At 35.0% G+C, this 12,611-nt stretch overlaps 1 protein-coding gene across 2 annotated transcripts in view; it reads left to right on the top strand.

Annotated features, from left to right (window-relative positions):
- Positions 1-12,611, top strand: part of TFEC (transcription factor EC) — a 139,475-nt gene that overhangs the window by 58,659 nt on the left and 68,205 nt on the right. The window contains exon 1 of one of the 2 annotated variants that reach the window (XM_043589312.1): positions 4,680-4,783. The exons of the other annotated variant lie outside the window; for it this stretch is intronic. The gene's annotated coding sequence lies outside the window, so the exon portion shown is untranslated. Of the gene's footprint in view, positions 1-4,679; positions 4,784-12,611 lie in introns of those variants that run through there. 2 annotated transcript variants of the gene reach the window in all.

Genomic DNA, 12,611 nt, shown 5'->3' with positions numbered 1-12,611 from the left:
TTTTCAAATTGGAAAATTTCCATAGAGTAATGATTGTCTTTAACTAAGCTACTTGTTGGTAAGAAAAAAGTCTATTTATGGGCATAAATATCTTCAACATCCCCAGTGTATAGGTGTAAAATCAATTTCCATTAAAATTTTTTATTTTATGGAATAAGATAAATGTTTTTCTTTTTTGAAGGGCTAATATACTATCTTCTACTCTGTTTTTTACCTATCTGTAGAATTATTTTCCAAGTCCCTTTCCAAGAGTGTGTTAGCTGCCATTTGGCAAGAGACAGTTTTTCCCTATATGATCTGTTAATATGTTTTAATGTTTAATCATTTATTTTGAGAGAGACACAGAGTGTGAGTGGGGGAGGGGCAGTGTGTGTGTGTGTGTGTGTGTGTGTGAGAGAGAGAGAGAGAGAGAGAGAGAGAGAGAGAGAGATTGAGAATCTAAAGCAGGCTTTGCACTGTCAGCCTAGAACTAGGAGGACTAGATCCTACAAATGTAAGATCATGACTTGAGCCGACATCAAGAGCTAGATGCTTACCCAACTGAGCCCCAGGCGCCCCTGATCTGCTAATATTTTTAATGCAAACATTATTTAACTTAGATATTACCTGTTATTGATTACCTTGGTGCCCCCAAATGTGTTTGACTTTAGACACCAAACAATCTCTACTTTCATGGTATTTCTTATTGAAATATCCTATTTCTTATGAAAATCAGATGTAAAAAAAATCCTTTTATTCCTTACATCATTTTTGTTATTTTAAATACTCCTCCATTAAATTAATTTTTCTGTCTTTAGCTATTTTATTTGAAAGAGAGAGAGAGAACATAGGAACACAAGAAGGGGAGGGGGCAGAAAGCAAAAGAGAGAATACTAAGGTCTCCACACTCATCAGGGTTTTATCCCACGACCCTGGGATCATGACCTGAGCCGAAATCAAGAGTTGGATGCCCAACCTCCTGAGCCACCCAGACGTCCTATTTTTAACTGTTTTCAACCATGGGTAATTTATCTTCCAAATTCTACTAGACTGTAATTTTGAGGGTTAAGAACCATAAGTGTGTATCTTTTTATCCTAGTGCCTGATCAACTGAAGGCATTCAATAGAAGCTTATTAACAAATGAATGAATAAATAAATATGGTATTACTTTTGATGGGAAGATTAATGTAAAGAACATTAAAACTTAGTACTTAATATAGACTGTATGCTGTGTGACAGGACCCGTTCTAAAACGTTGGAACGGATGCTGTTGGTGTTGTCTATACTTCCATATACCCCTTACCATTTCAGCGAATGACAGCTTGTCTTCCAACAGCCTGCACTGGAGATTTTGTCAGAGGGGTGCCCTCGCTGTGACAGAATCCACTTTGCTTATGTGAAACTTGGGCAGGATGTGTCTGGGAATTAATTTTCCTTGGAGGCAGACTGAAAACAGTGATTGATAGATTTGGGGGAGTATAACTATCCTAGATCCTTACTCCCTGCCAAGGATGTCAGAGATATGTATTTTACATAACTTTCAGCATCATAAACTAAGACAGAATATTACTACTAATAAAAGAAGAAATTCTTATGATCCAATCCAACAATACACACATTTTCAGGTAAGAAGACAAAAAAATAATCAAACATTTGTAACACAGTGTGACAATTAACTACATACTATATGCTTTGAAGCTATAGGGGGGAAAAAGCATTTTACCAGTTTTTATTTTGTCAAATTACAAAAAATGCTTCTTTTCTTAGAGAGGTTTTAATATTTATGTGATCAAATATGCAATATTATTCTTTGTTGACATATTACTCTGTGGGTTATAAAATAATCACTCATGTTTTTCTAAATGATGTTTTGAAATTATTATATTTAAATCTTTAAGATTTAAAAATTGAATTTTTTGGTGTTGTAGAGGTATGGGTCTCTCTCTACCTTTATTTCCCTCTTTTTCTCTCAACACAGTGTTAGTCCCTTACCCCTAAAGTATTCATTGAGAAATGCATCAACTTCCTACTAATGTGAAGTACAATTTTCAACATATACTAAATTTCTAAAAATGTAGAAGTTTTGAGTTTTCTATTATATACCAGAAATAAACTGTTTTGATTAGTGTAGTTTTATAATGTGTTCATTGTCTTATATTTCAAGTATTTCCTTACTATTTTTTATTTTAAAAATATTTTGCCTATGCTTTTCATTTGTTATTCTTAGTAAATAATAGAATAAATACCCAGTAGAATGTAACTAGAATTTTGATAAATATTAATATTGAATTTATAAATTTATTTGGTATTAAAATATATTGGTATTCACACTTAAACTAGAAATATGTGGAAATTCCATCTGTTCACACATACACACAAGTACATGTAATTCTTATCTTTCTTTCTTTCTTTTTTCTTTTTTTGGGGGGGGCTCCTTATCTTTCAAGGAAGATTCAAGGAAAGGTCAGATATGATCTAGACTTTGAAAAAAGGAGAGTCTTGCAGCAAGACATTGTAAGCAGAAGGAAAGGAGGCTGTTTCTAATAAAGCTTGAAGTCCAGATGCAGATTTGGTTGTGAAGACTTTTGTAAGCTATTCTAGAGAATTTGGAATCAAAGTGTAAGCAGTAGGAAGTTTCTGATTGTTATAAACAAGGAGAATAAAATGATAAAATCTGTGACTTAGAAAGATAACCTTCTAATCGCATGGTTGGTTCCTCTGGCAACCAGCCCCCATCCTGAAGCTGTTTAGGGGCCTAGCAAGTTACCTCATTAACATAAAGCCATATGTGGTTGAGAGGGACTCTATGAATTAAAAAAAAAAAATGCTTCTCTCACCCTGATCAGCAATCGGGAACCAGGGTTGAAGACCAAACATGTATTTCTTATAATACAGTATTACATAAGTAGTATGCTATCCCTAAGTGTTTTGATGTATAACCTACTTTTTTAAATTAAAACTATATTTTAGCCCAAATAACATACATGTTTATTATATTAAGTATAGAAACTCTAGGTAAATAATTTTTTTTGATCATAATTATTTTGTTGGACCACTTTAAGAGATAAGCACTGTAAACACATAGATGCCTATTTCTTTAGGTCTATGTAGCCATGTGTGTATTTACAACTTTTCAAATCCAACATGTATGCCCATATAGTAGTACAGCTTCAAAACTTACCTTCTGAATCAAAAAAATGTATTTTAAACTGTAATTCAGTCTGAAGTAGTTTCCAATATGAGTTAAAATCCCAAATGTTTCTCTTTCTTAACAGTGTTTCTTGTTAATCTTGTTTCTTTATTTCTTCTATTCATCTAAGTGACTTTTACTCTCAATTAAATATTTACTCCTTCCTATCACCTTAGGAGATTTAAATGTATGACAACATCATTAGAAAATGTAAATTGCTATTGACAATGAGAGCTTTTTTTCTTAATAATTTTATCATTCTTGAAGCAACATATAAAGTGCTGAGATATTTTCACATAACTTCCACTCCTTGAAAAACATAAATGTCAATTTAATTGCATGACTTTTCTTTTTTTTTAATATTTATTTATTTTTGAGAGAGACAGACAAATTGCAAGCAGAGGAGGGGCAGAGAGAGACACAGAATCTGAAGCAGGCTCCAGTCTCTGAGCTGTCAGCACAGAGCCTGATGCAGAGCTGGAATTCACAGACCACCAGATTATGACCTGAACCAAAGTTGGATGCTTAACCGACTGAGCCACCCAGCCACCCCAGCTGCATGAATTTTCAAAGCACAGTGACCTTTGCATTAAACCTCAGTAATTAATGGGAATTCTTTGCTTCATATATTGTTTTAAAATATAGATTTAGATAGAGTAAGCAAATGGTGTTACTGTTATATAATAAATGCAGATTTTCTCTTTACATATCACAGTGTGGGAAAAAAGTTGCATCTTTAGATTTTTCAGTTCAAGCAGATAACTAATACATAAAGTGAAATCTTTTCAAAAGTTTCATTTGTAAGGGCAGTAAATAAGTAACCAGTGCTTCTGTTGCTTAAAACTACAGATCACAGTAGAATATGAAAAATAATAATTATTATATTATTGTTAGAAATCTTATAAGCTGAACTGTGTATCTTCCATCTACATAGGAAGATAAAATATTCTTGAACAAGATGAAAATCATCCTGGAGTCATTTTGAGAACAAAATCATACGTAAGGTAAATGTGACTATATGAAATATGGGGCATTTGATTGCCTTAAGCAAAAACTCAAAATCTATTAATACTCTAAACAAAACTGCAATTTTTAAAATATGAACATTGGTGCAGGTTGGTTTGTTGAAGACATGTTAAATATGAGACTTTACATGTTGCAATAAATATGGGATCTTAGTCCATTTTGATAACAACCATGTACTGCTTGTGTATATTCTGGGAAGAAATGTTAATTACCGGGCAATAACGGGATCAACGAGAGCTTTTACTGTGGCCACATTACTGTGGAGTACTTTTGTTGGAGTGCTATTTCTCAAATTGGTAGCATATTTCAGATAAAGAAAGGAAGTCCCCCTACTTGAAACTGCTGTGTCATTTCTTCTTCCTTAACTGAAATTCCAACCAAGTTTCAGGAAATGCCCTAATGAGCCACTTCTCTTTTCTCTTTCCTCAACTAAGTGGATTCCAACCAGCCCTAACTATTCATTATTCATGATCAGATCATTTACTTTGGTTGTCTCTTTTGGCATGGTGCTTATGTTATGGGAAGAGGGATTATAATTTGGTGCTGTTTATAGAGGTGATAACACTGATAGAATCCAATCATTGCTGGTAGGTAACTAAACTGGAAGGTTAATTTTCTGTACTTTAAACAAACTGAAGACAAGTCTAATCAATACTTATTTTACTTTGATATGTGTGGCTTGCTTATAATTATGGTTTCATCTCGCATGATCATTAGATATCAGGATGTTAGGGTAGTTGCACTGTGATTTGCTATAATTTGGGTAAAATATATCTGAAACTTTATTAATGTCTTATTTTAATCAAGATTTAGAAATTACCATTTTTGTTCATGATAACTGAAGCAATTTCCTCTTCCAGTTTAATATTCTTGGATATTTACTAAATTGGACTGATTTAACATTTTATTGCATTTTATAAGTTATTTTATGAATAAATGTTAATTTCTGTTTACATCTTAGCAATATATATGTTATCGGCTTTTAAAGGTAAGAAAATATGAGTTCTGTTCATAGCTGAATTAACACCAGATAGTACTTTAGTGTATGTTATTTTTCCAGCACTAATTATTCTGGTTTTTTTTTAAATAAAGATTTGGATTTGAAAAGTTTGTGTAGGAGATGTCAAATATCCACCAATAAATGTTTATAGTAATAGTTTTCAATTGTAATAACTAATAGAGTTGTAGTAGAGACTTGGATTATCTATACATCTGTATACATACACACATATGTACACATCTATTTTTTATATATTTGTGTATGTGAATTATATTCCCATACTGTCTTAAAATGTTTCACTGGGAATAGACATTTTGAGAAAAAAAACATGAGGTAATCTTGAATTCATCTTGGGTAGCTTATTAGTAACTTATTTACTAGAAACTTTATTTAACATTGATACCAAAATAACCTTCACAATTCTTCCCTATTCAGAGACAGTGTCAACAAAGCAAAGTGAAACAGAATGTGGGGTGTATTATCAAGATTATTCAGACCATTTTGCTTTGCTACTATTTTAGATGAATCTGAGTGTAGCTTTACATTTTCAAGTCGCTTTTGAATGAATAGTAAATCTTTTACCTTTTTTTGGTGGAAACTACCTTGAATATGCCGACTTTGTGATCTCCATTTTGAGAATAAAAAGTCTTTTTTAGCTATCAAACAACTGGAGTGTATATAATTTCCATGTTGTTTATTCCTTTGGTGTTGATTATTATTGTTATTTAAAAATTTTGCAGTTTCATTACAAAACAGTAGAACAGTTAAGTGCATGAGTATATTTTATTGAACTGAAACTTGGAGCTGATGTCAAAAAAGAAACAAGCTGAAAAATGTTTCTTAAGCGTCAACTTAATTTTAATGACTATGGCACAAGGTTTGTTATAAGTTCTAGATAACCAAAATAATTATGAGACATTTAAATATGATGCAAATATATAGCATAAGTGAAGTTTTCAGAAACTGTAGTAATTGACACTGTGGAAGTAGGGAACAATTTTGAAAACAGTGGTTTGAATAGTCGAAAGGAGAAATAAGGAAAGGAGAAACTGAAAGAAATATTCTTACACAATGGTTTCAAATGAATTAATAAAACATGATTCAAAGGGGATAATGATGGATACTGATAAAACAATAATCATATTATACATGTGGAAATGCAATCATTAAACTCTTTGTAAATCAACGTACAAATAAAATTATCCAAAGTTTATTAGACATGCCATACTCTTCAAGGAGATGTTTAATTAACTCTTTTAGTATAAAATATTGAATTAAGCAGTGGAATGATAGCAGATCTTGAAAGATAATGTTTACAAATAGCACAGTGCAAATTTTACACTCTTCGGCAAACAAAATAAAACAAAACAAATGTAGAGTGCAAATTATAGTTTCTGCTCAGATTTTGCTGAGTGGGTTTACTAAGATCAGGAAGAGTCTGTGAGGCACAGAGCTGAGGAAAGCATTAAGAACCACCAGTGTCTTACAAAGCATGAGCCAGTCTTAAGAGGAGAGCTTAACAATAGTCTTATAGAAAAAAACTATTTCTTTATCAAGAAACTAATGTATAAAAATATTCCTTATTTTGTTGTGAGCTACCAGCCAGTTAAGGAGTCTGTATGTTGGGGTGCAGGTGTTTGGAGACATATCAAGATTTGGCAGACATCACTTTGAGAGCTTAGTGGATAGATAATTATGTGATTCCATTAAATTGTATTTATTGGAGCATGGGAAGTCTGGATGCTTACTCATTAGCAAAAAAAAAAAAAAAAAAGAAGAAGAAGAATGGTATGAGAATGTATTACAGGTGGTTTATGTTAAACATCAGAAAAATTGAGGGGATCTGTATTATTAAAAAGTGAAATAGTAAGGTTGTGGAATTTCCTCAGGTGACCAGTTACAGGAATAGTTGGTCAAGGAGAGAAAGCCCTTGCTACGGATTTTGTAATTGCTCTCAGGATATAATAGGAGGTTGGGCCTAATGATCTTAAAGATCCATTAGGTTGCTGTTTTTCTTTTTATCTCTGCAGATTTGAAAGAGTAGGTAAGAAGTAAAAAAAAAAAAAAGGAATCTAGGAAGTAGAGGTTTAGTTTTAATAAGGATTCCCATGCTCCCTTATGTTCATTCCTAACAGTTACCATGGAAGAGTATTTGCACATCGTCTCTTGCCTTTCCTGAAACACTCTCCTCCACCAGTGTACTAAAACAGATTGTGATTCACTTTCTGTGTTTTTCTACTGGGCCAGAGAATCCTTCTATCCCTCCCTTTCTTTCTGTATTTCTTATTTTGTGACCAAGTTCCCAATACAGAAGTTCATATGCACATTAACAAATTAAGTTCTGAAAGATACTCAGCTTCCTTAGATGTATTTCCATACAAATAAGAATTTGAGCCAGGACTCTCTATCTGTTCAGTCAGATATTTCACTTTTATCTCCCCTTTGCCAAAAACTCATTCTATCTAACATCTTTCCCCACTCCCCGCCAAAACTAGACCAGTACCTACTACTTTGAAAATCTGTCTATAGGCAGGTAATGATCTCAGCTAGTGTCTGCAAGGAATATCTCAGCAGCTAAGATGTTTATAATGTCTGCTCCCTTTGATCCTGTGCAGACTTAAAAGGATTTGAACCTACTGAACAATCTGAGGTCTGCAATAGAAATTTTGTCAGCAGCACTTTTTACCATCAAACTTTAAGTTCTGGCCAACTTTTAGGTTTCTCCTTAATTAATCTTAGGTCAAAAGGCATTGATCTTTTGGTCATATTCTCAAAAGTTTCTCTGTTTCCATTTAGACAATCACTTTTTCTCTTCTGTAGCTTATGATTGTCCTTCACATGTACAAGGATCTTTTCACATGATGTATGATTTGCTTTTTCCATCAGAATTATACCTACCATTAAAGATATTTCCCCTAAGTGTATTCTACCGTGTTTACATTCTCTATGTTCCCAAATTGTAGAACATCTATTGTTTTTATTGCAAAAAACCATTTTTTTTTGTCTTAGTGACCTTTAGAACATTTATTGTGGACATGTAGAGATATAGTGTTTGGAAAACTCTGAGCGTATCCACTCTTAGGGTAGGAACAAACCAGTGGTGAGTCTTCCCAGTGAGGTGACTGATGACACCTTCTGGAGAATGTAGAAAATGTGTAGTTTTGTCTTGAGCAATGACTTAGTTAATATCTATGTAAGTTGGGTAAGTTGAAGGTATATAAGTAGAGGAGTGTACCAGGCGTAGCACTAAGTTTTAAGGATGCTAAGATGCCAAAGATAGCATACCTGCCAATGAGCAGGTGAGGCATTTCAACAATTAAACACACTGGCAAGTTATAAAAGTATATATCAATTCCCTATGAGTCTGGGGGTTTGGGAAGGGTTCAAAGAACGCTTGAAAAATAATTAGCTATTCTTTAGGCAGGCAAAGGATAGGAGAAAAGCATCAGACCAAAGACTAGCATGTGCAGAGTTGTGAAAAGCATGGCACATTCAGGGGTCTTTGATTAGAGCTTGCGATCATTGTGGGGAATAACATAAAGTAGGGCTGGAGAGTTAAGATGGGGGCAGACCATAACTATGCTTTTAAGGTTTTAGGATTTTAACAAGAGGAGTAGCTTGATCTAATTGTGTTTTAGCTGGATATCTCTGGCCATTTGGAACACAGTTTGGGGGGATGAAAGACTAGAGCCATTAGTTTTAGATTTTGTTTATAGAGCACTCCTGTATCTGCTTTAAGAGAACAAGGACAAGTGTGTGCCTCTGGGTAATACTTTGCAAAGCGGTTGTACCTCTGGCAAGAACAGAAGGCAAGTGCTTTGCTAAAAATATGATAGAACCTACTTCATAAGAAAATCAAAGGTGGTGGACGATGTCATTTTCCACTGTAGAAATAACCACTGAAAATGAACATGGGTTAGCTCCCAAACTAGTGGGCCAAGCAAATATTTGCAAGTGATTCAGTGATTTCTTTGTGGTTGCTTGGTTTAGTGCTGAGAGAACACACTGAAATGGGAAGTCAGAAGTTTAGCGTTTTTAGCTTGCTACTAACTTGCCATGTGACTTTGAATAAGTGTGTGTGTGTGTGTGTGTGCACGCGCACGCGTGTGTGTGTGTGTGTGTGTGTGTGTTTGCTGAATATTCTGAGTTGAAGTAATATCTGGTGTGGAGAGTGAAAGGCTAGGGCTGGGACTGAGTGTGAAGGATGGGGGTCTGGTGGTGTTAAAGTTTAGGTCTCCTGTGCCTGAAAAGTAGTTCTGAATTCATGCCTGGGATATCAAACTTAGACTGGATGTGGGAACTCTAAGATTGGAAATCTAGGTCAGAGCCCAAAGGGAGGACCTCTCTCCTTCTCCCTATGAGATCCTTGATCTCACATTTCTGACAGATTTTCAGAGCATGAAATGGGCTACTATATCATATATCTGGCTTTCTCCTCCCCCCCGCTTCGATATCCTCTCCTAAATACAGCCTCAGAGGAGGCCTAGGACAGAGCTCTCAGAGCAAAATGAAGTAGAGAACAAAGCAACTCTTTGTGTAATTCAGGAGGTAACTTTTAATTTGCCTTTCTTCATAGGTCATGTCGATGTACCGCCAATTTATTCACATTTCTATTTGTTTCAAAATGAAATACTGGTTGTACTAAGTAGTATCTAAATTCACCTATATTCAGTCTTACTGAGCATGTCCAATGAAATACATGACAAAACTTTTGACCAGTTGCTTAAAATGTATTTCTCTAAATATGAAACACATGAACAGCAACAAAATAGCAAGCAAAGATATTCCAGAATATGCTAGAAGGAAAGAATTTATAAAATAAATGCATAAGCCAAACTCATATTCTACTTGGGGATAAAAAGGAGACTGACTGTTAACTACTTCTGCTTGAGTAGCAGTCATCTTGGAAGAGTTTGAATGAATATCAAATGCAGCTCTGTTGCATGAAGTCTTCTCTTCTCCAGTTGATAATAGCTAACATTGATTGGGCTCTCATCAGGTGCTAAAAACTTTGCATGTATCACCTCATTTGAGGCTGACAATACCTTTGAGGCTCTTATCTCCATTGTTCACTAGAGAAAAGTGAAATTTTTGAAAGATAGGTAAATTTCCAAAGGTAATCAGTGAGTAAGTGGTGGGGCAAGGAGTTGGTTCTAGGTCTGGATGGTGCTTACACCTAGGTGAATTATACAATCTTTTTTTTTTTTTTTTTGGTCACTTTCAAATTTAAATTGTATCTTTGTTGTTCTAGTTCATTCATTTTGAACAAGATCCCATCTTTATTTTAGAGAAGGGGAAACAGTTCAAGGGAGAAAGGTTGGGGAAATCAGAAACCACAGCTATACTAAAAATGGTTTCCAGGCTTACACATGGATAACGAGGTCTTTGACTGTATTCGATTTGCAAAAATAGCAGTTGCAGAGGTAACAAGGGACCAGAATAGATGGCTCTATTTCATAAAAGAAAGGGGCAAAGTGAAAAGACTCATTAATGTTGAAGCAGTAGATGGATAACCAGTGACAAATATCAAGTAGATTTTCTTCAGTTTGGTCAGAGAAAGGTCATTGATTATTTTTGGTTAAACTGGTTCACAGAGGCCAGGTCTCTACTAAAAAAGGGAATTAATTGCTTCCATTTCCCACTAATTGCCTCAACATTTCCCTTTGCTTTGTCATTGGAGATTTGGTCAGAGAGGCAAAAAGTCAAAAGTCAGAGTGTGATGGAATCTACATAAAAAGGGAATCTGAGGAGACCAAATTATGGCATTTGGTGTAATAATTATAATGATATTTAGCATTTTTCCCTGGGAGTGCTGTGGATTTTTAGAGACCTTTTCAATCTTTAATCAGACCATAGGGCACATTTAAGAGAGTTCACTGTTTTTATTTCCATCTAGAGGATAAGGCATCACAGAGAGATGAACTGACCTCGGGCAAGTCTCCTGAGATGTTAATCCTATATGTTGGATTGCACCCTCCAATGTTGAGTTTTAGCTAGAAGCCTAGGCTCTTCCCAGAAGTATCATTCATTCATGCTCCTTCAGAGTCTTTAGGCTTTTTTTGCATGTTATAATCTGAGATTACTACCTCTATCAATGGCAGAAAAATCACCCAAGGAAACCAGTATGAAATGGTCTTGATGTCACAACAGCTGCTTAGTTTTCAGTCAGTGGGTGCCATCTTCAATTAACAAGACCTTCTACTTTTGTTTTTGTTGACTGAACCGTCTTTGAAATCCTGTCTAGTTCTAAGTCCTTTAGAATATATGAATTTTGTGTTCCAGGCATTTTTTTTATTGTTTTGAAACCCAAAGTGGCAATAAAGGAAGCTGAAAGAACATGAGCTCTGAATATGATAGGTCAGTGTTTACTTGTAATACCTTCAGAAGCCCAATAGACAAATGTTTCTCTTTAGGAAGTCCCAAATCTTCAATGTCAACTACTCTTCTTTGCTAGAAGAATGTTATTCTTTATTAGATATTTATTACATTATAGGCTCTTAGAAACATGGTGTATTAGAATGAGTGTAGGTTTTCAACGTTTATTTATTTTTGGGACAGAGAGAGACAGAGCATGAACGGGGGAGGGGCAGAGCGAGAGGGAGACACAGAATCGGAAACAGGCTCCAGGCTCTGAGCCATCAGCCCAGAGCCTGACGCGGGGCTTGAACTCACGGACCGCGAGATCGTGACCTGGCTGAAGTCGGACGCTTAACCGACTGCGCCACCCAGGCGCCCCAGAATGAGTGTAGGTTTTAAAGATGGTTAGGTTTTAAAACCAGCTCTGTAAAAACCAGTTGTTTGATGCCAGACAGATCATGTGATTTGACTGAAACTCAATTTCATGTGTAAACCTAATATACCTCATTGGGTTTCAAGATTATTAAATGAGAAAGTGACTAAGCTGGCGTTAAGCATAGAATGAGGACCTAGAAACTTCAGCCTATGCTTATTAGTGTTGTTATTAGAAATTATAAAGATATCAAATGATAAAACTATTATTTGGGGCAAGACTCAAAACAAACATAAGGGGCAAATATAAAAGAAGTCTAGTACTCTATAGAAATACTTTATTTGAGCAAGATGTTCTCACAGTTATGGTAAGCTTGAGCTGGACCATCTTCCTCTGGTGGGATGCCTGTCCATGGCAAGTCTTCCTTACTTTATCCTATTGAAAGTGCTTTGCTACCATTGTTATTTGGTAATCAGAACAATCCTGAGAATTGAGTAGTAGTATTGTGCCCATTGTATAGATAAGGTTATTTTACATACTGGGAAAAAAACTAACTGGCCAGAAGGTGCACAGCTTGTCAGTGAAGAGCCCAGGTTTGAAGCCAGGTGGGCAGATTCCAAAACCTGTAATCCCAACTGCTGCTCTAACAGTGCTTTTGAAATATCAACCTGCAATTTAAAGTTGT

The sequence above is a fragment of the Prionailurus bengalensis genome, chromosome A2 (genome assembly GCF_016509475.1).
Source record: "Prionailurus bengalensis isolate Pbe53 chromosome A2, Fcat_Pben_1.1_paternal_pri, whole genome shotgun sequence".
NCBI classification, from domain to species: domain Eukaryota; kingdom Metazoa; phylum Chordata; class Mammalia; order Carnivora; family Felidae; genus Prionailurus; species Prionailurus bengalensis.
Note: the sequence above shows the minus strand (reverse complement) of the source record. Positions and strands in the feature narration are given on the sequence as shown.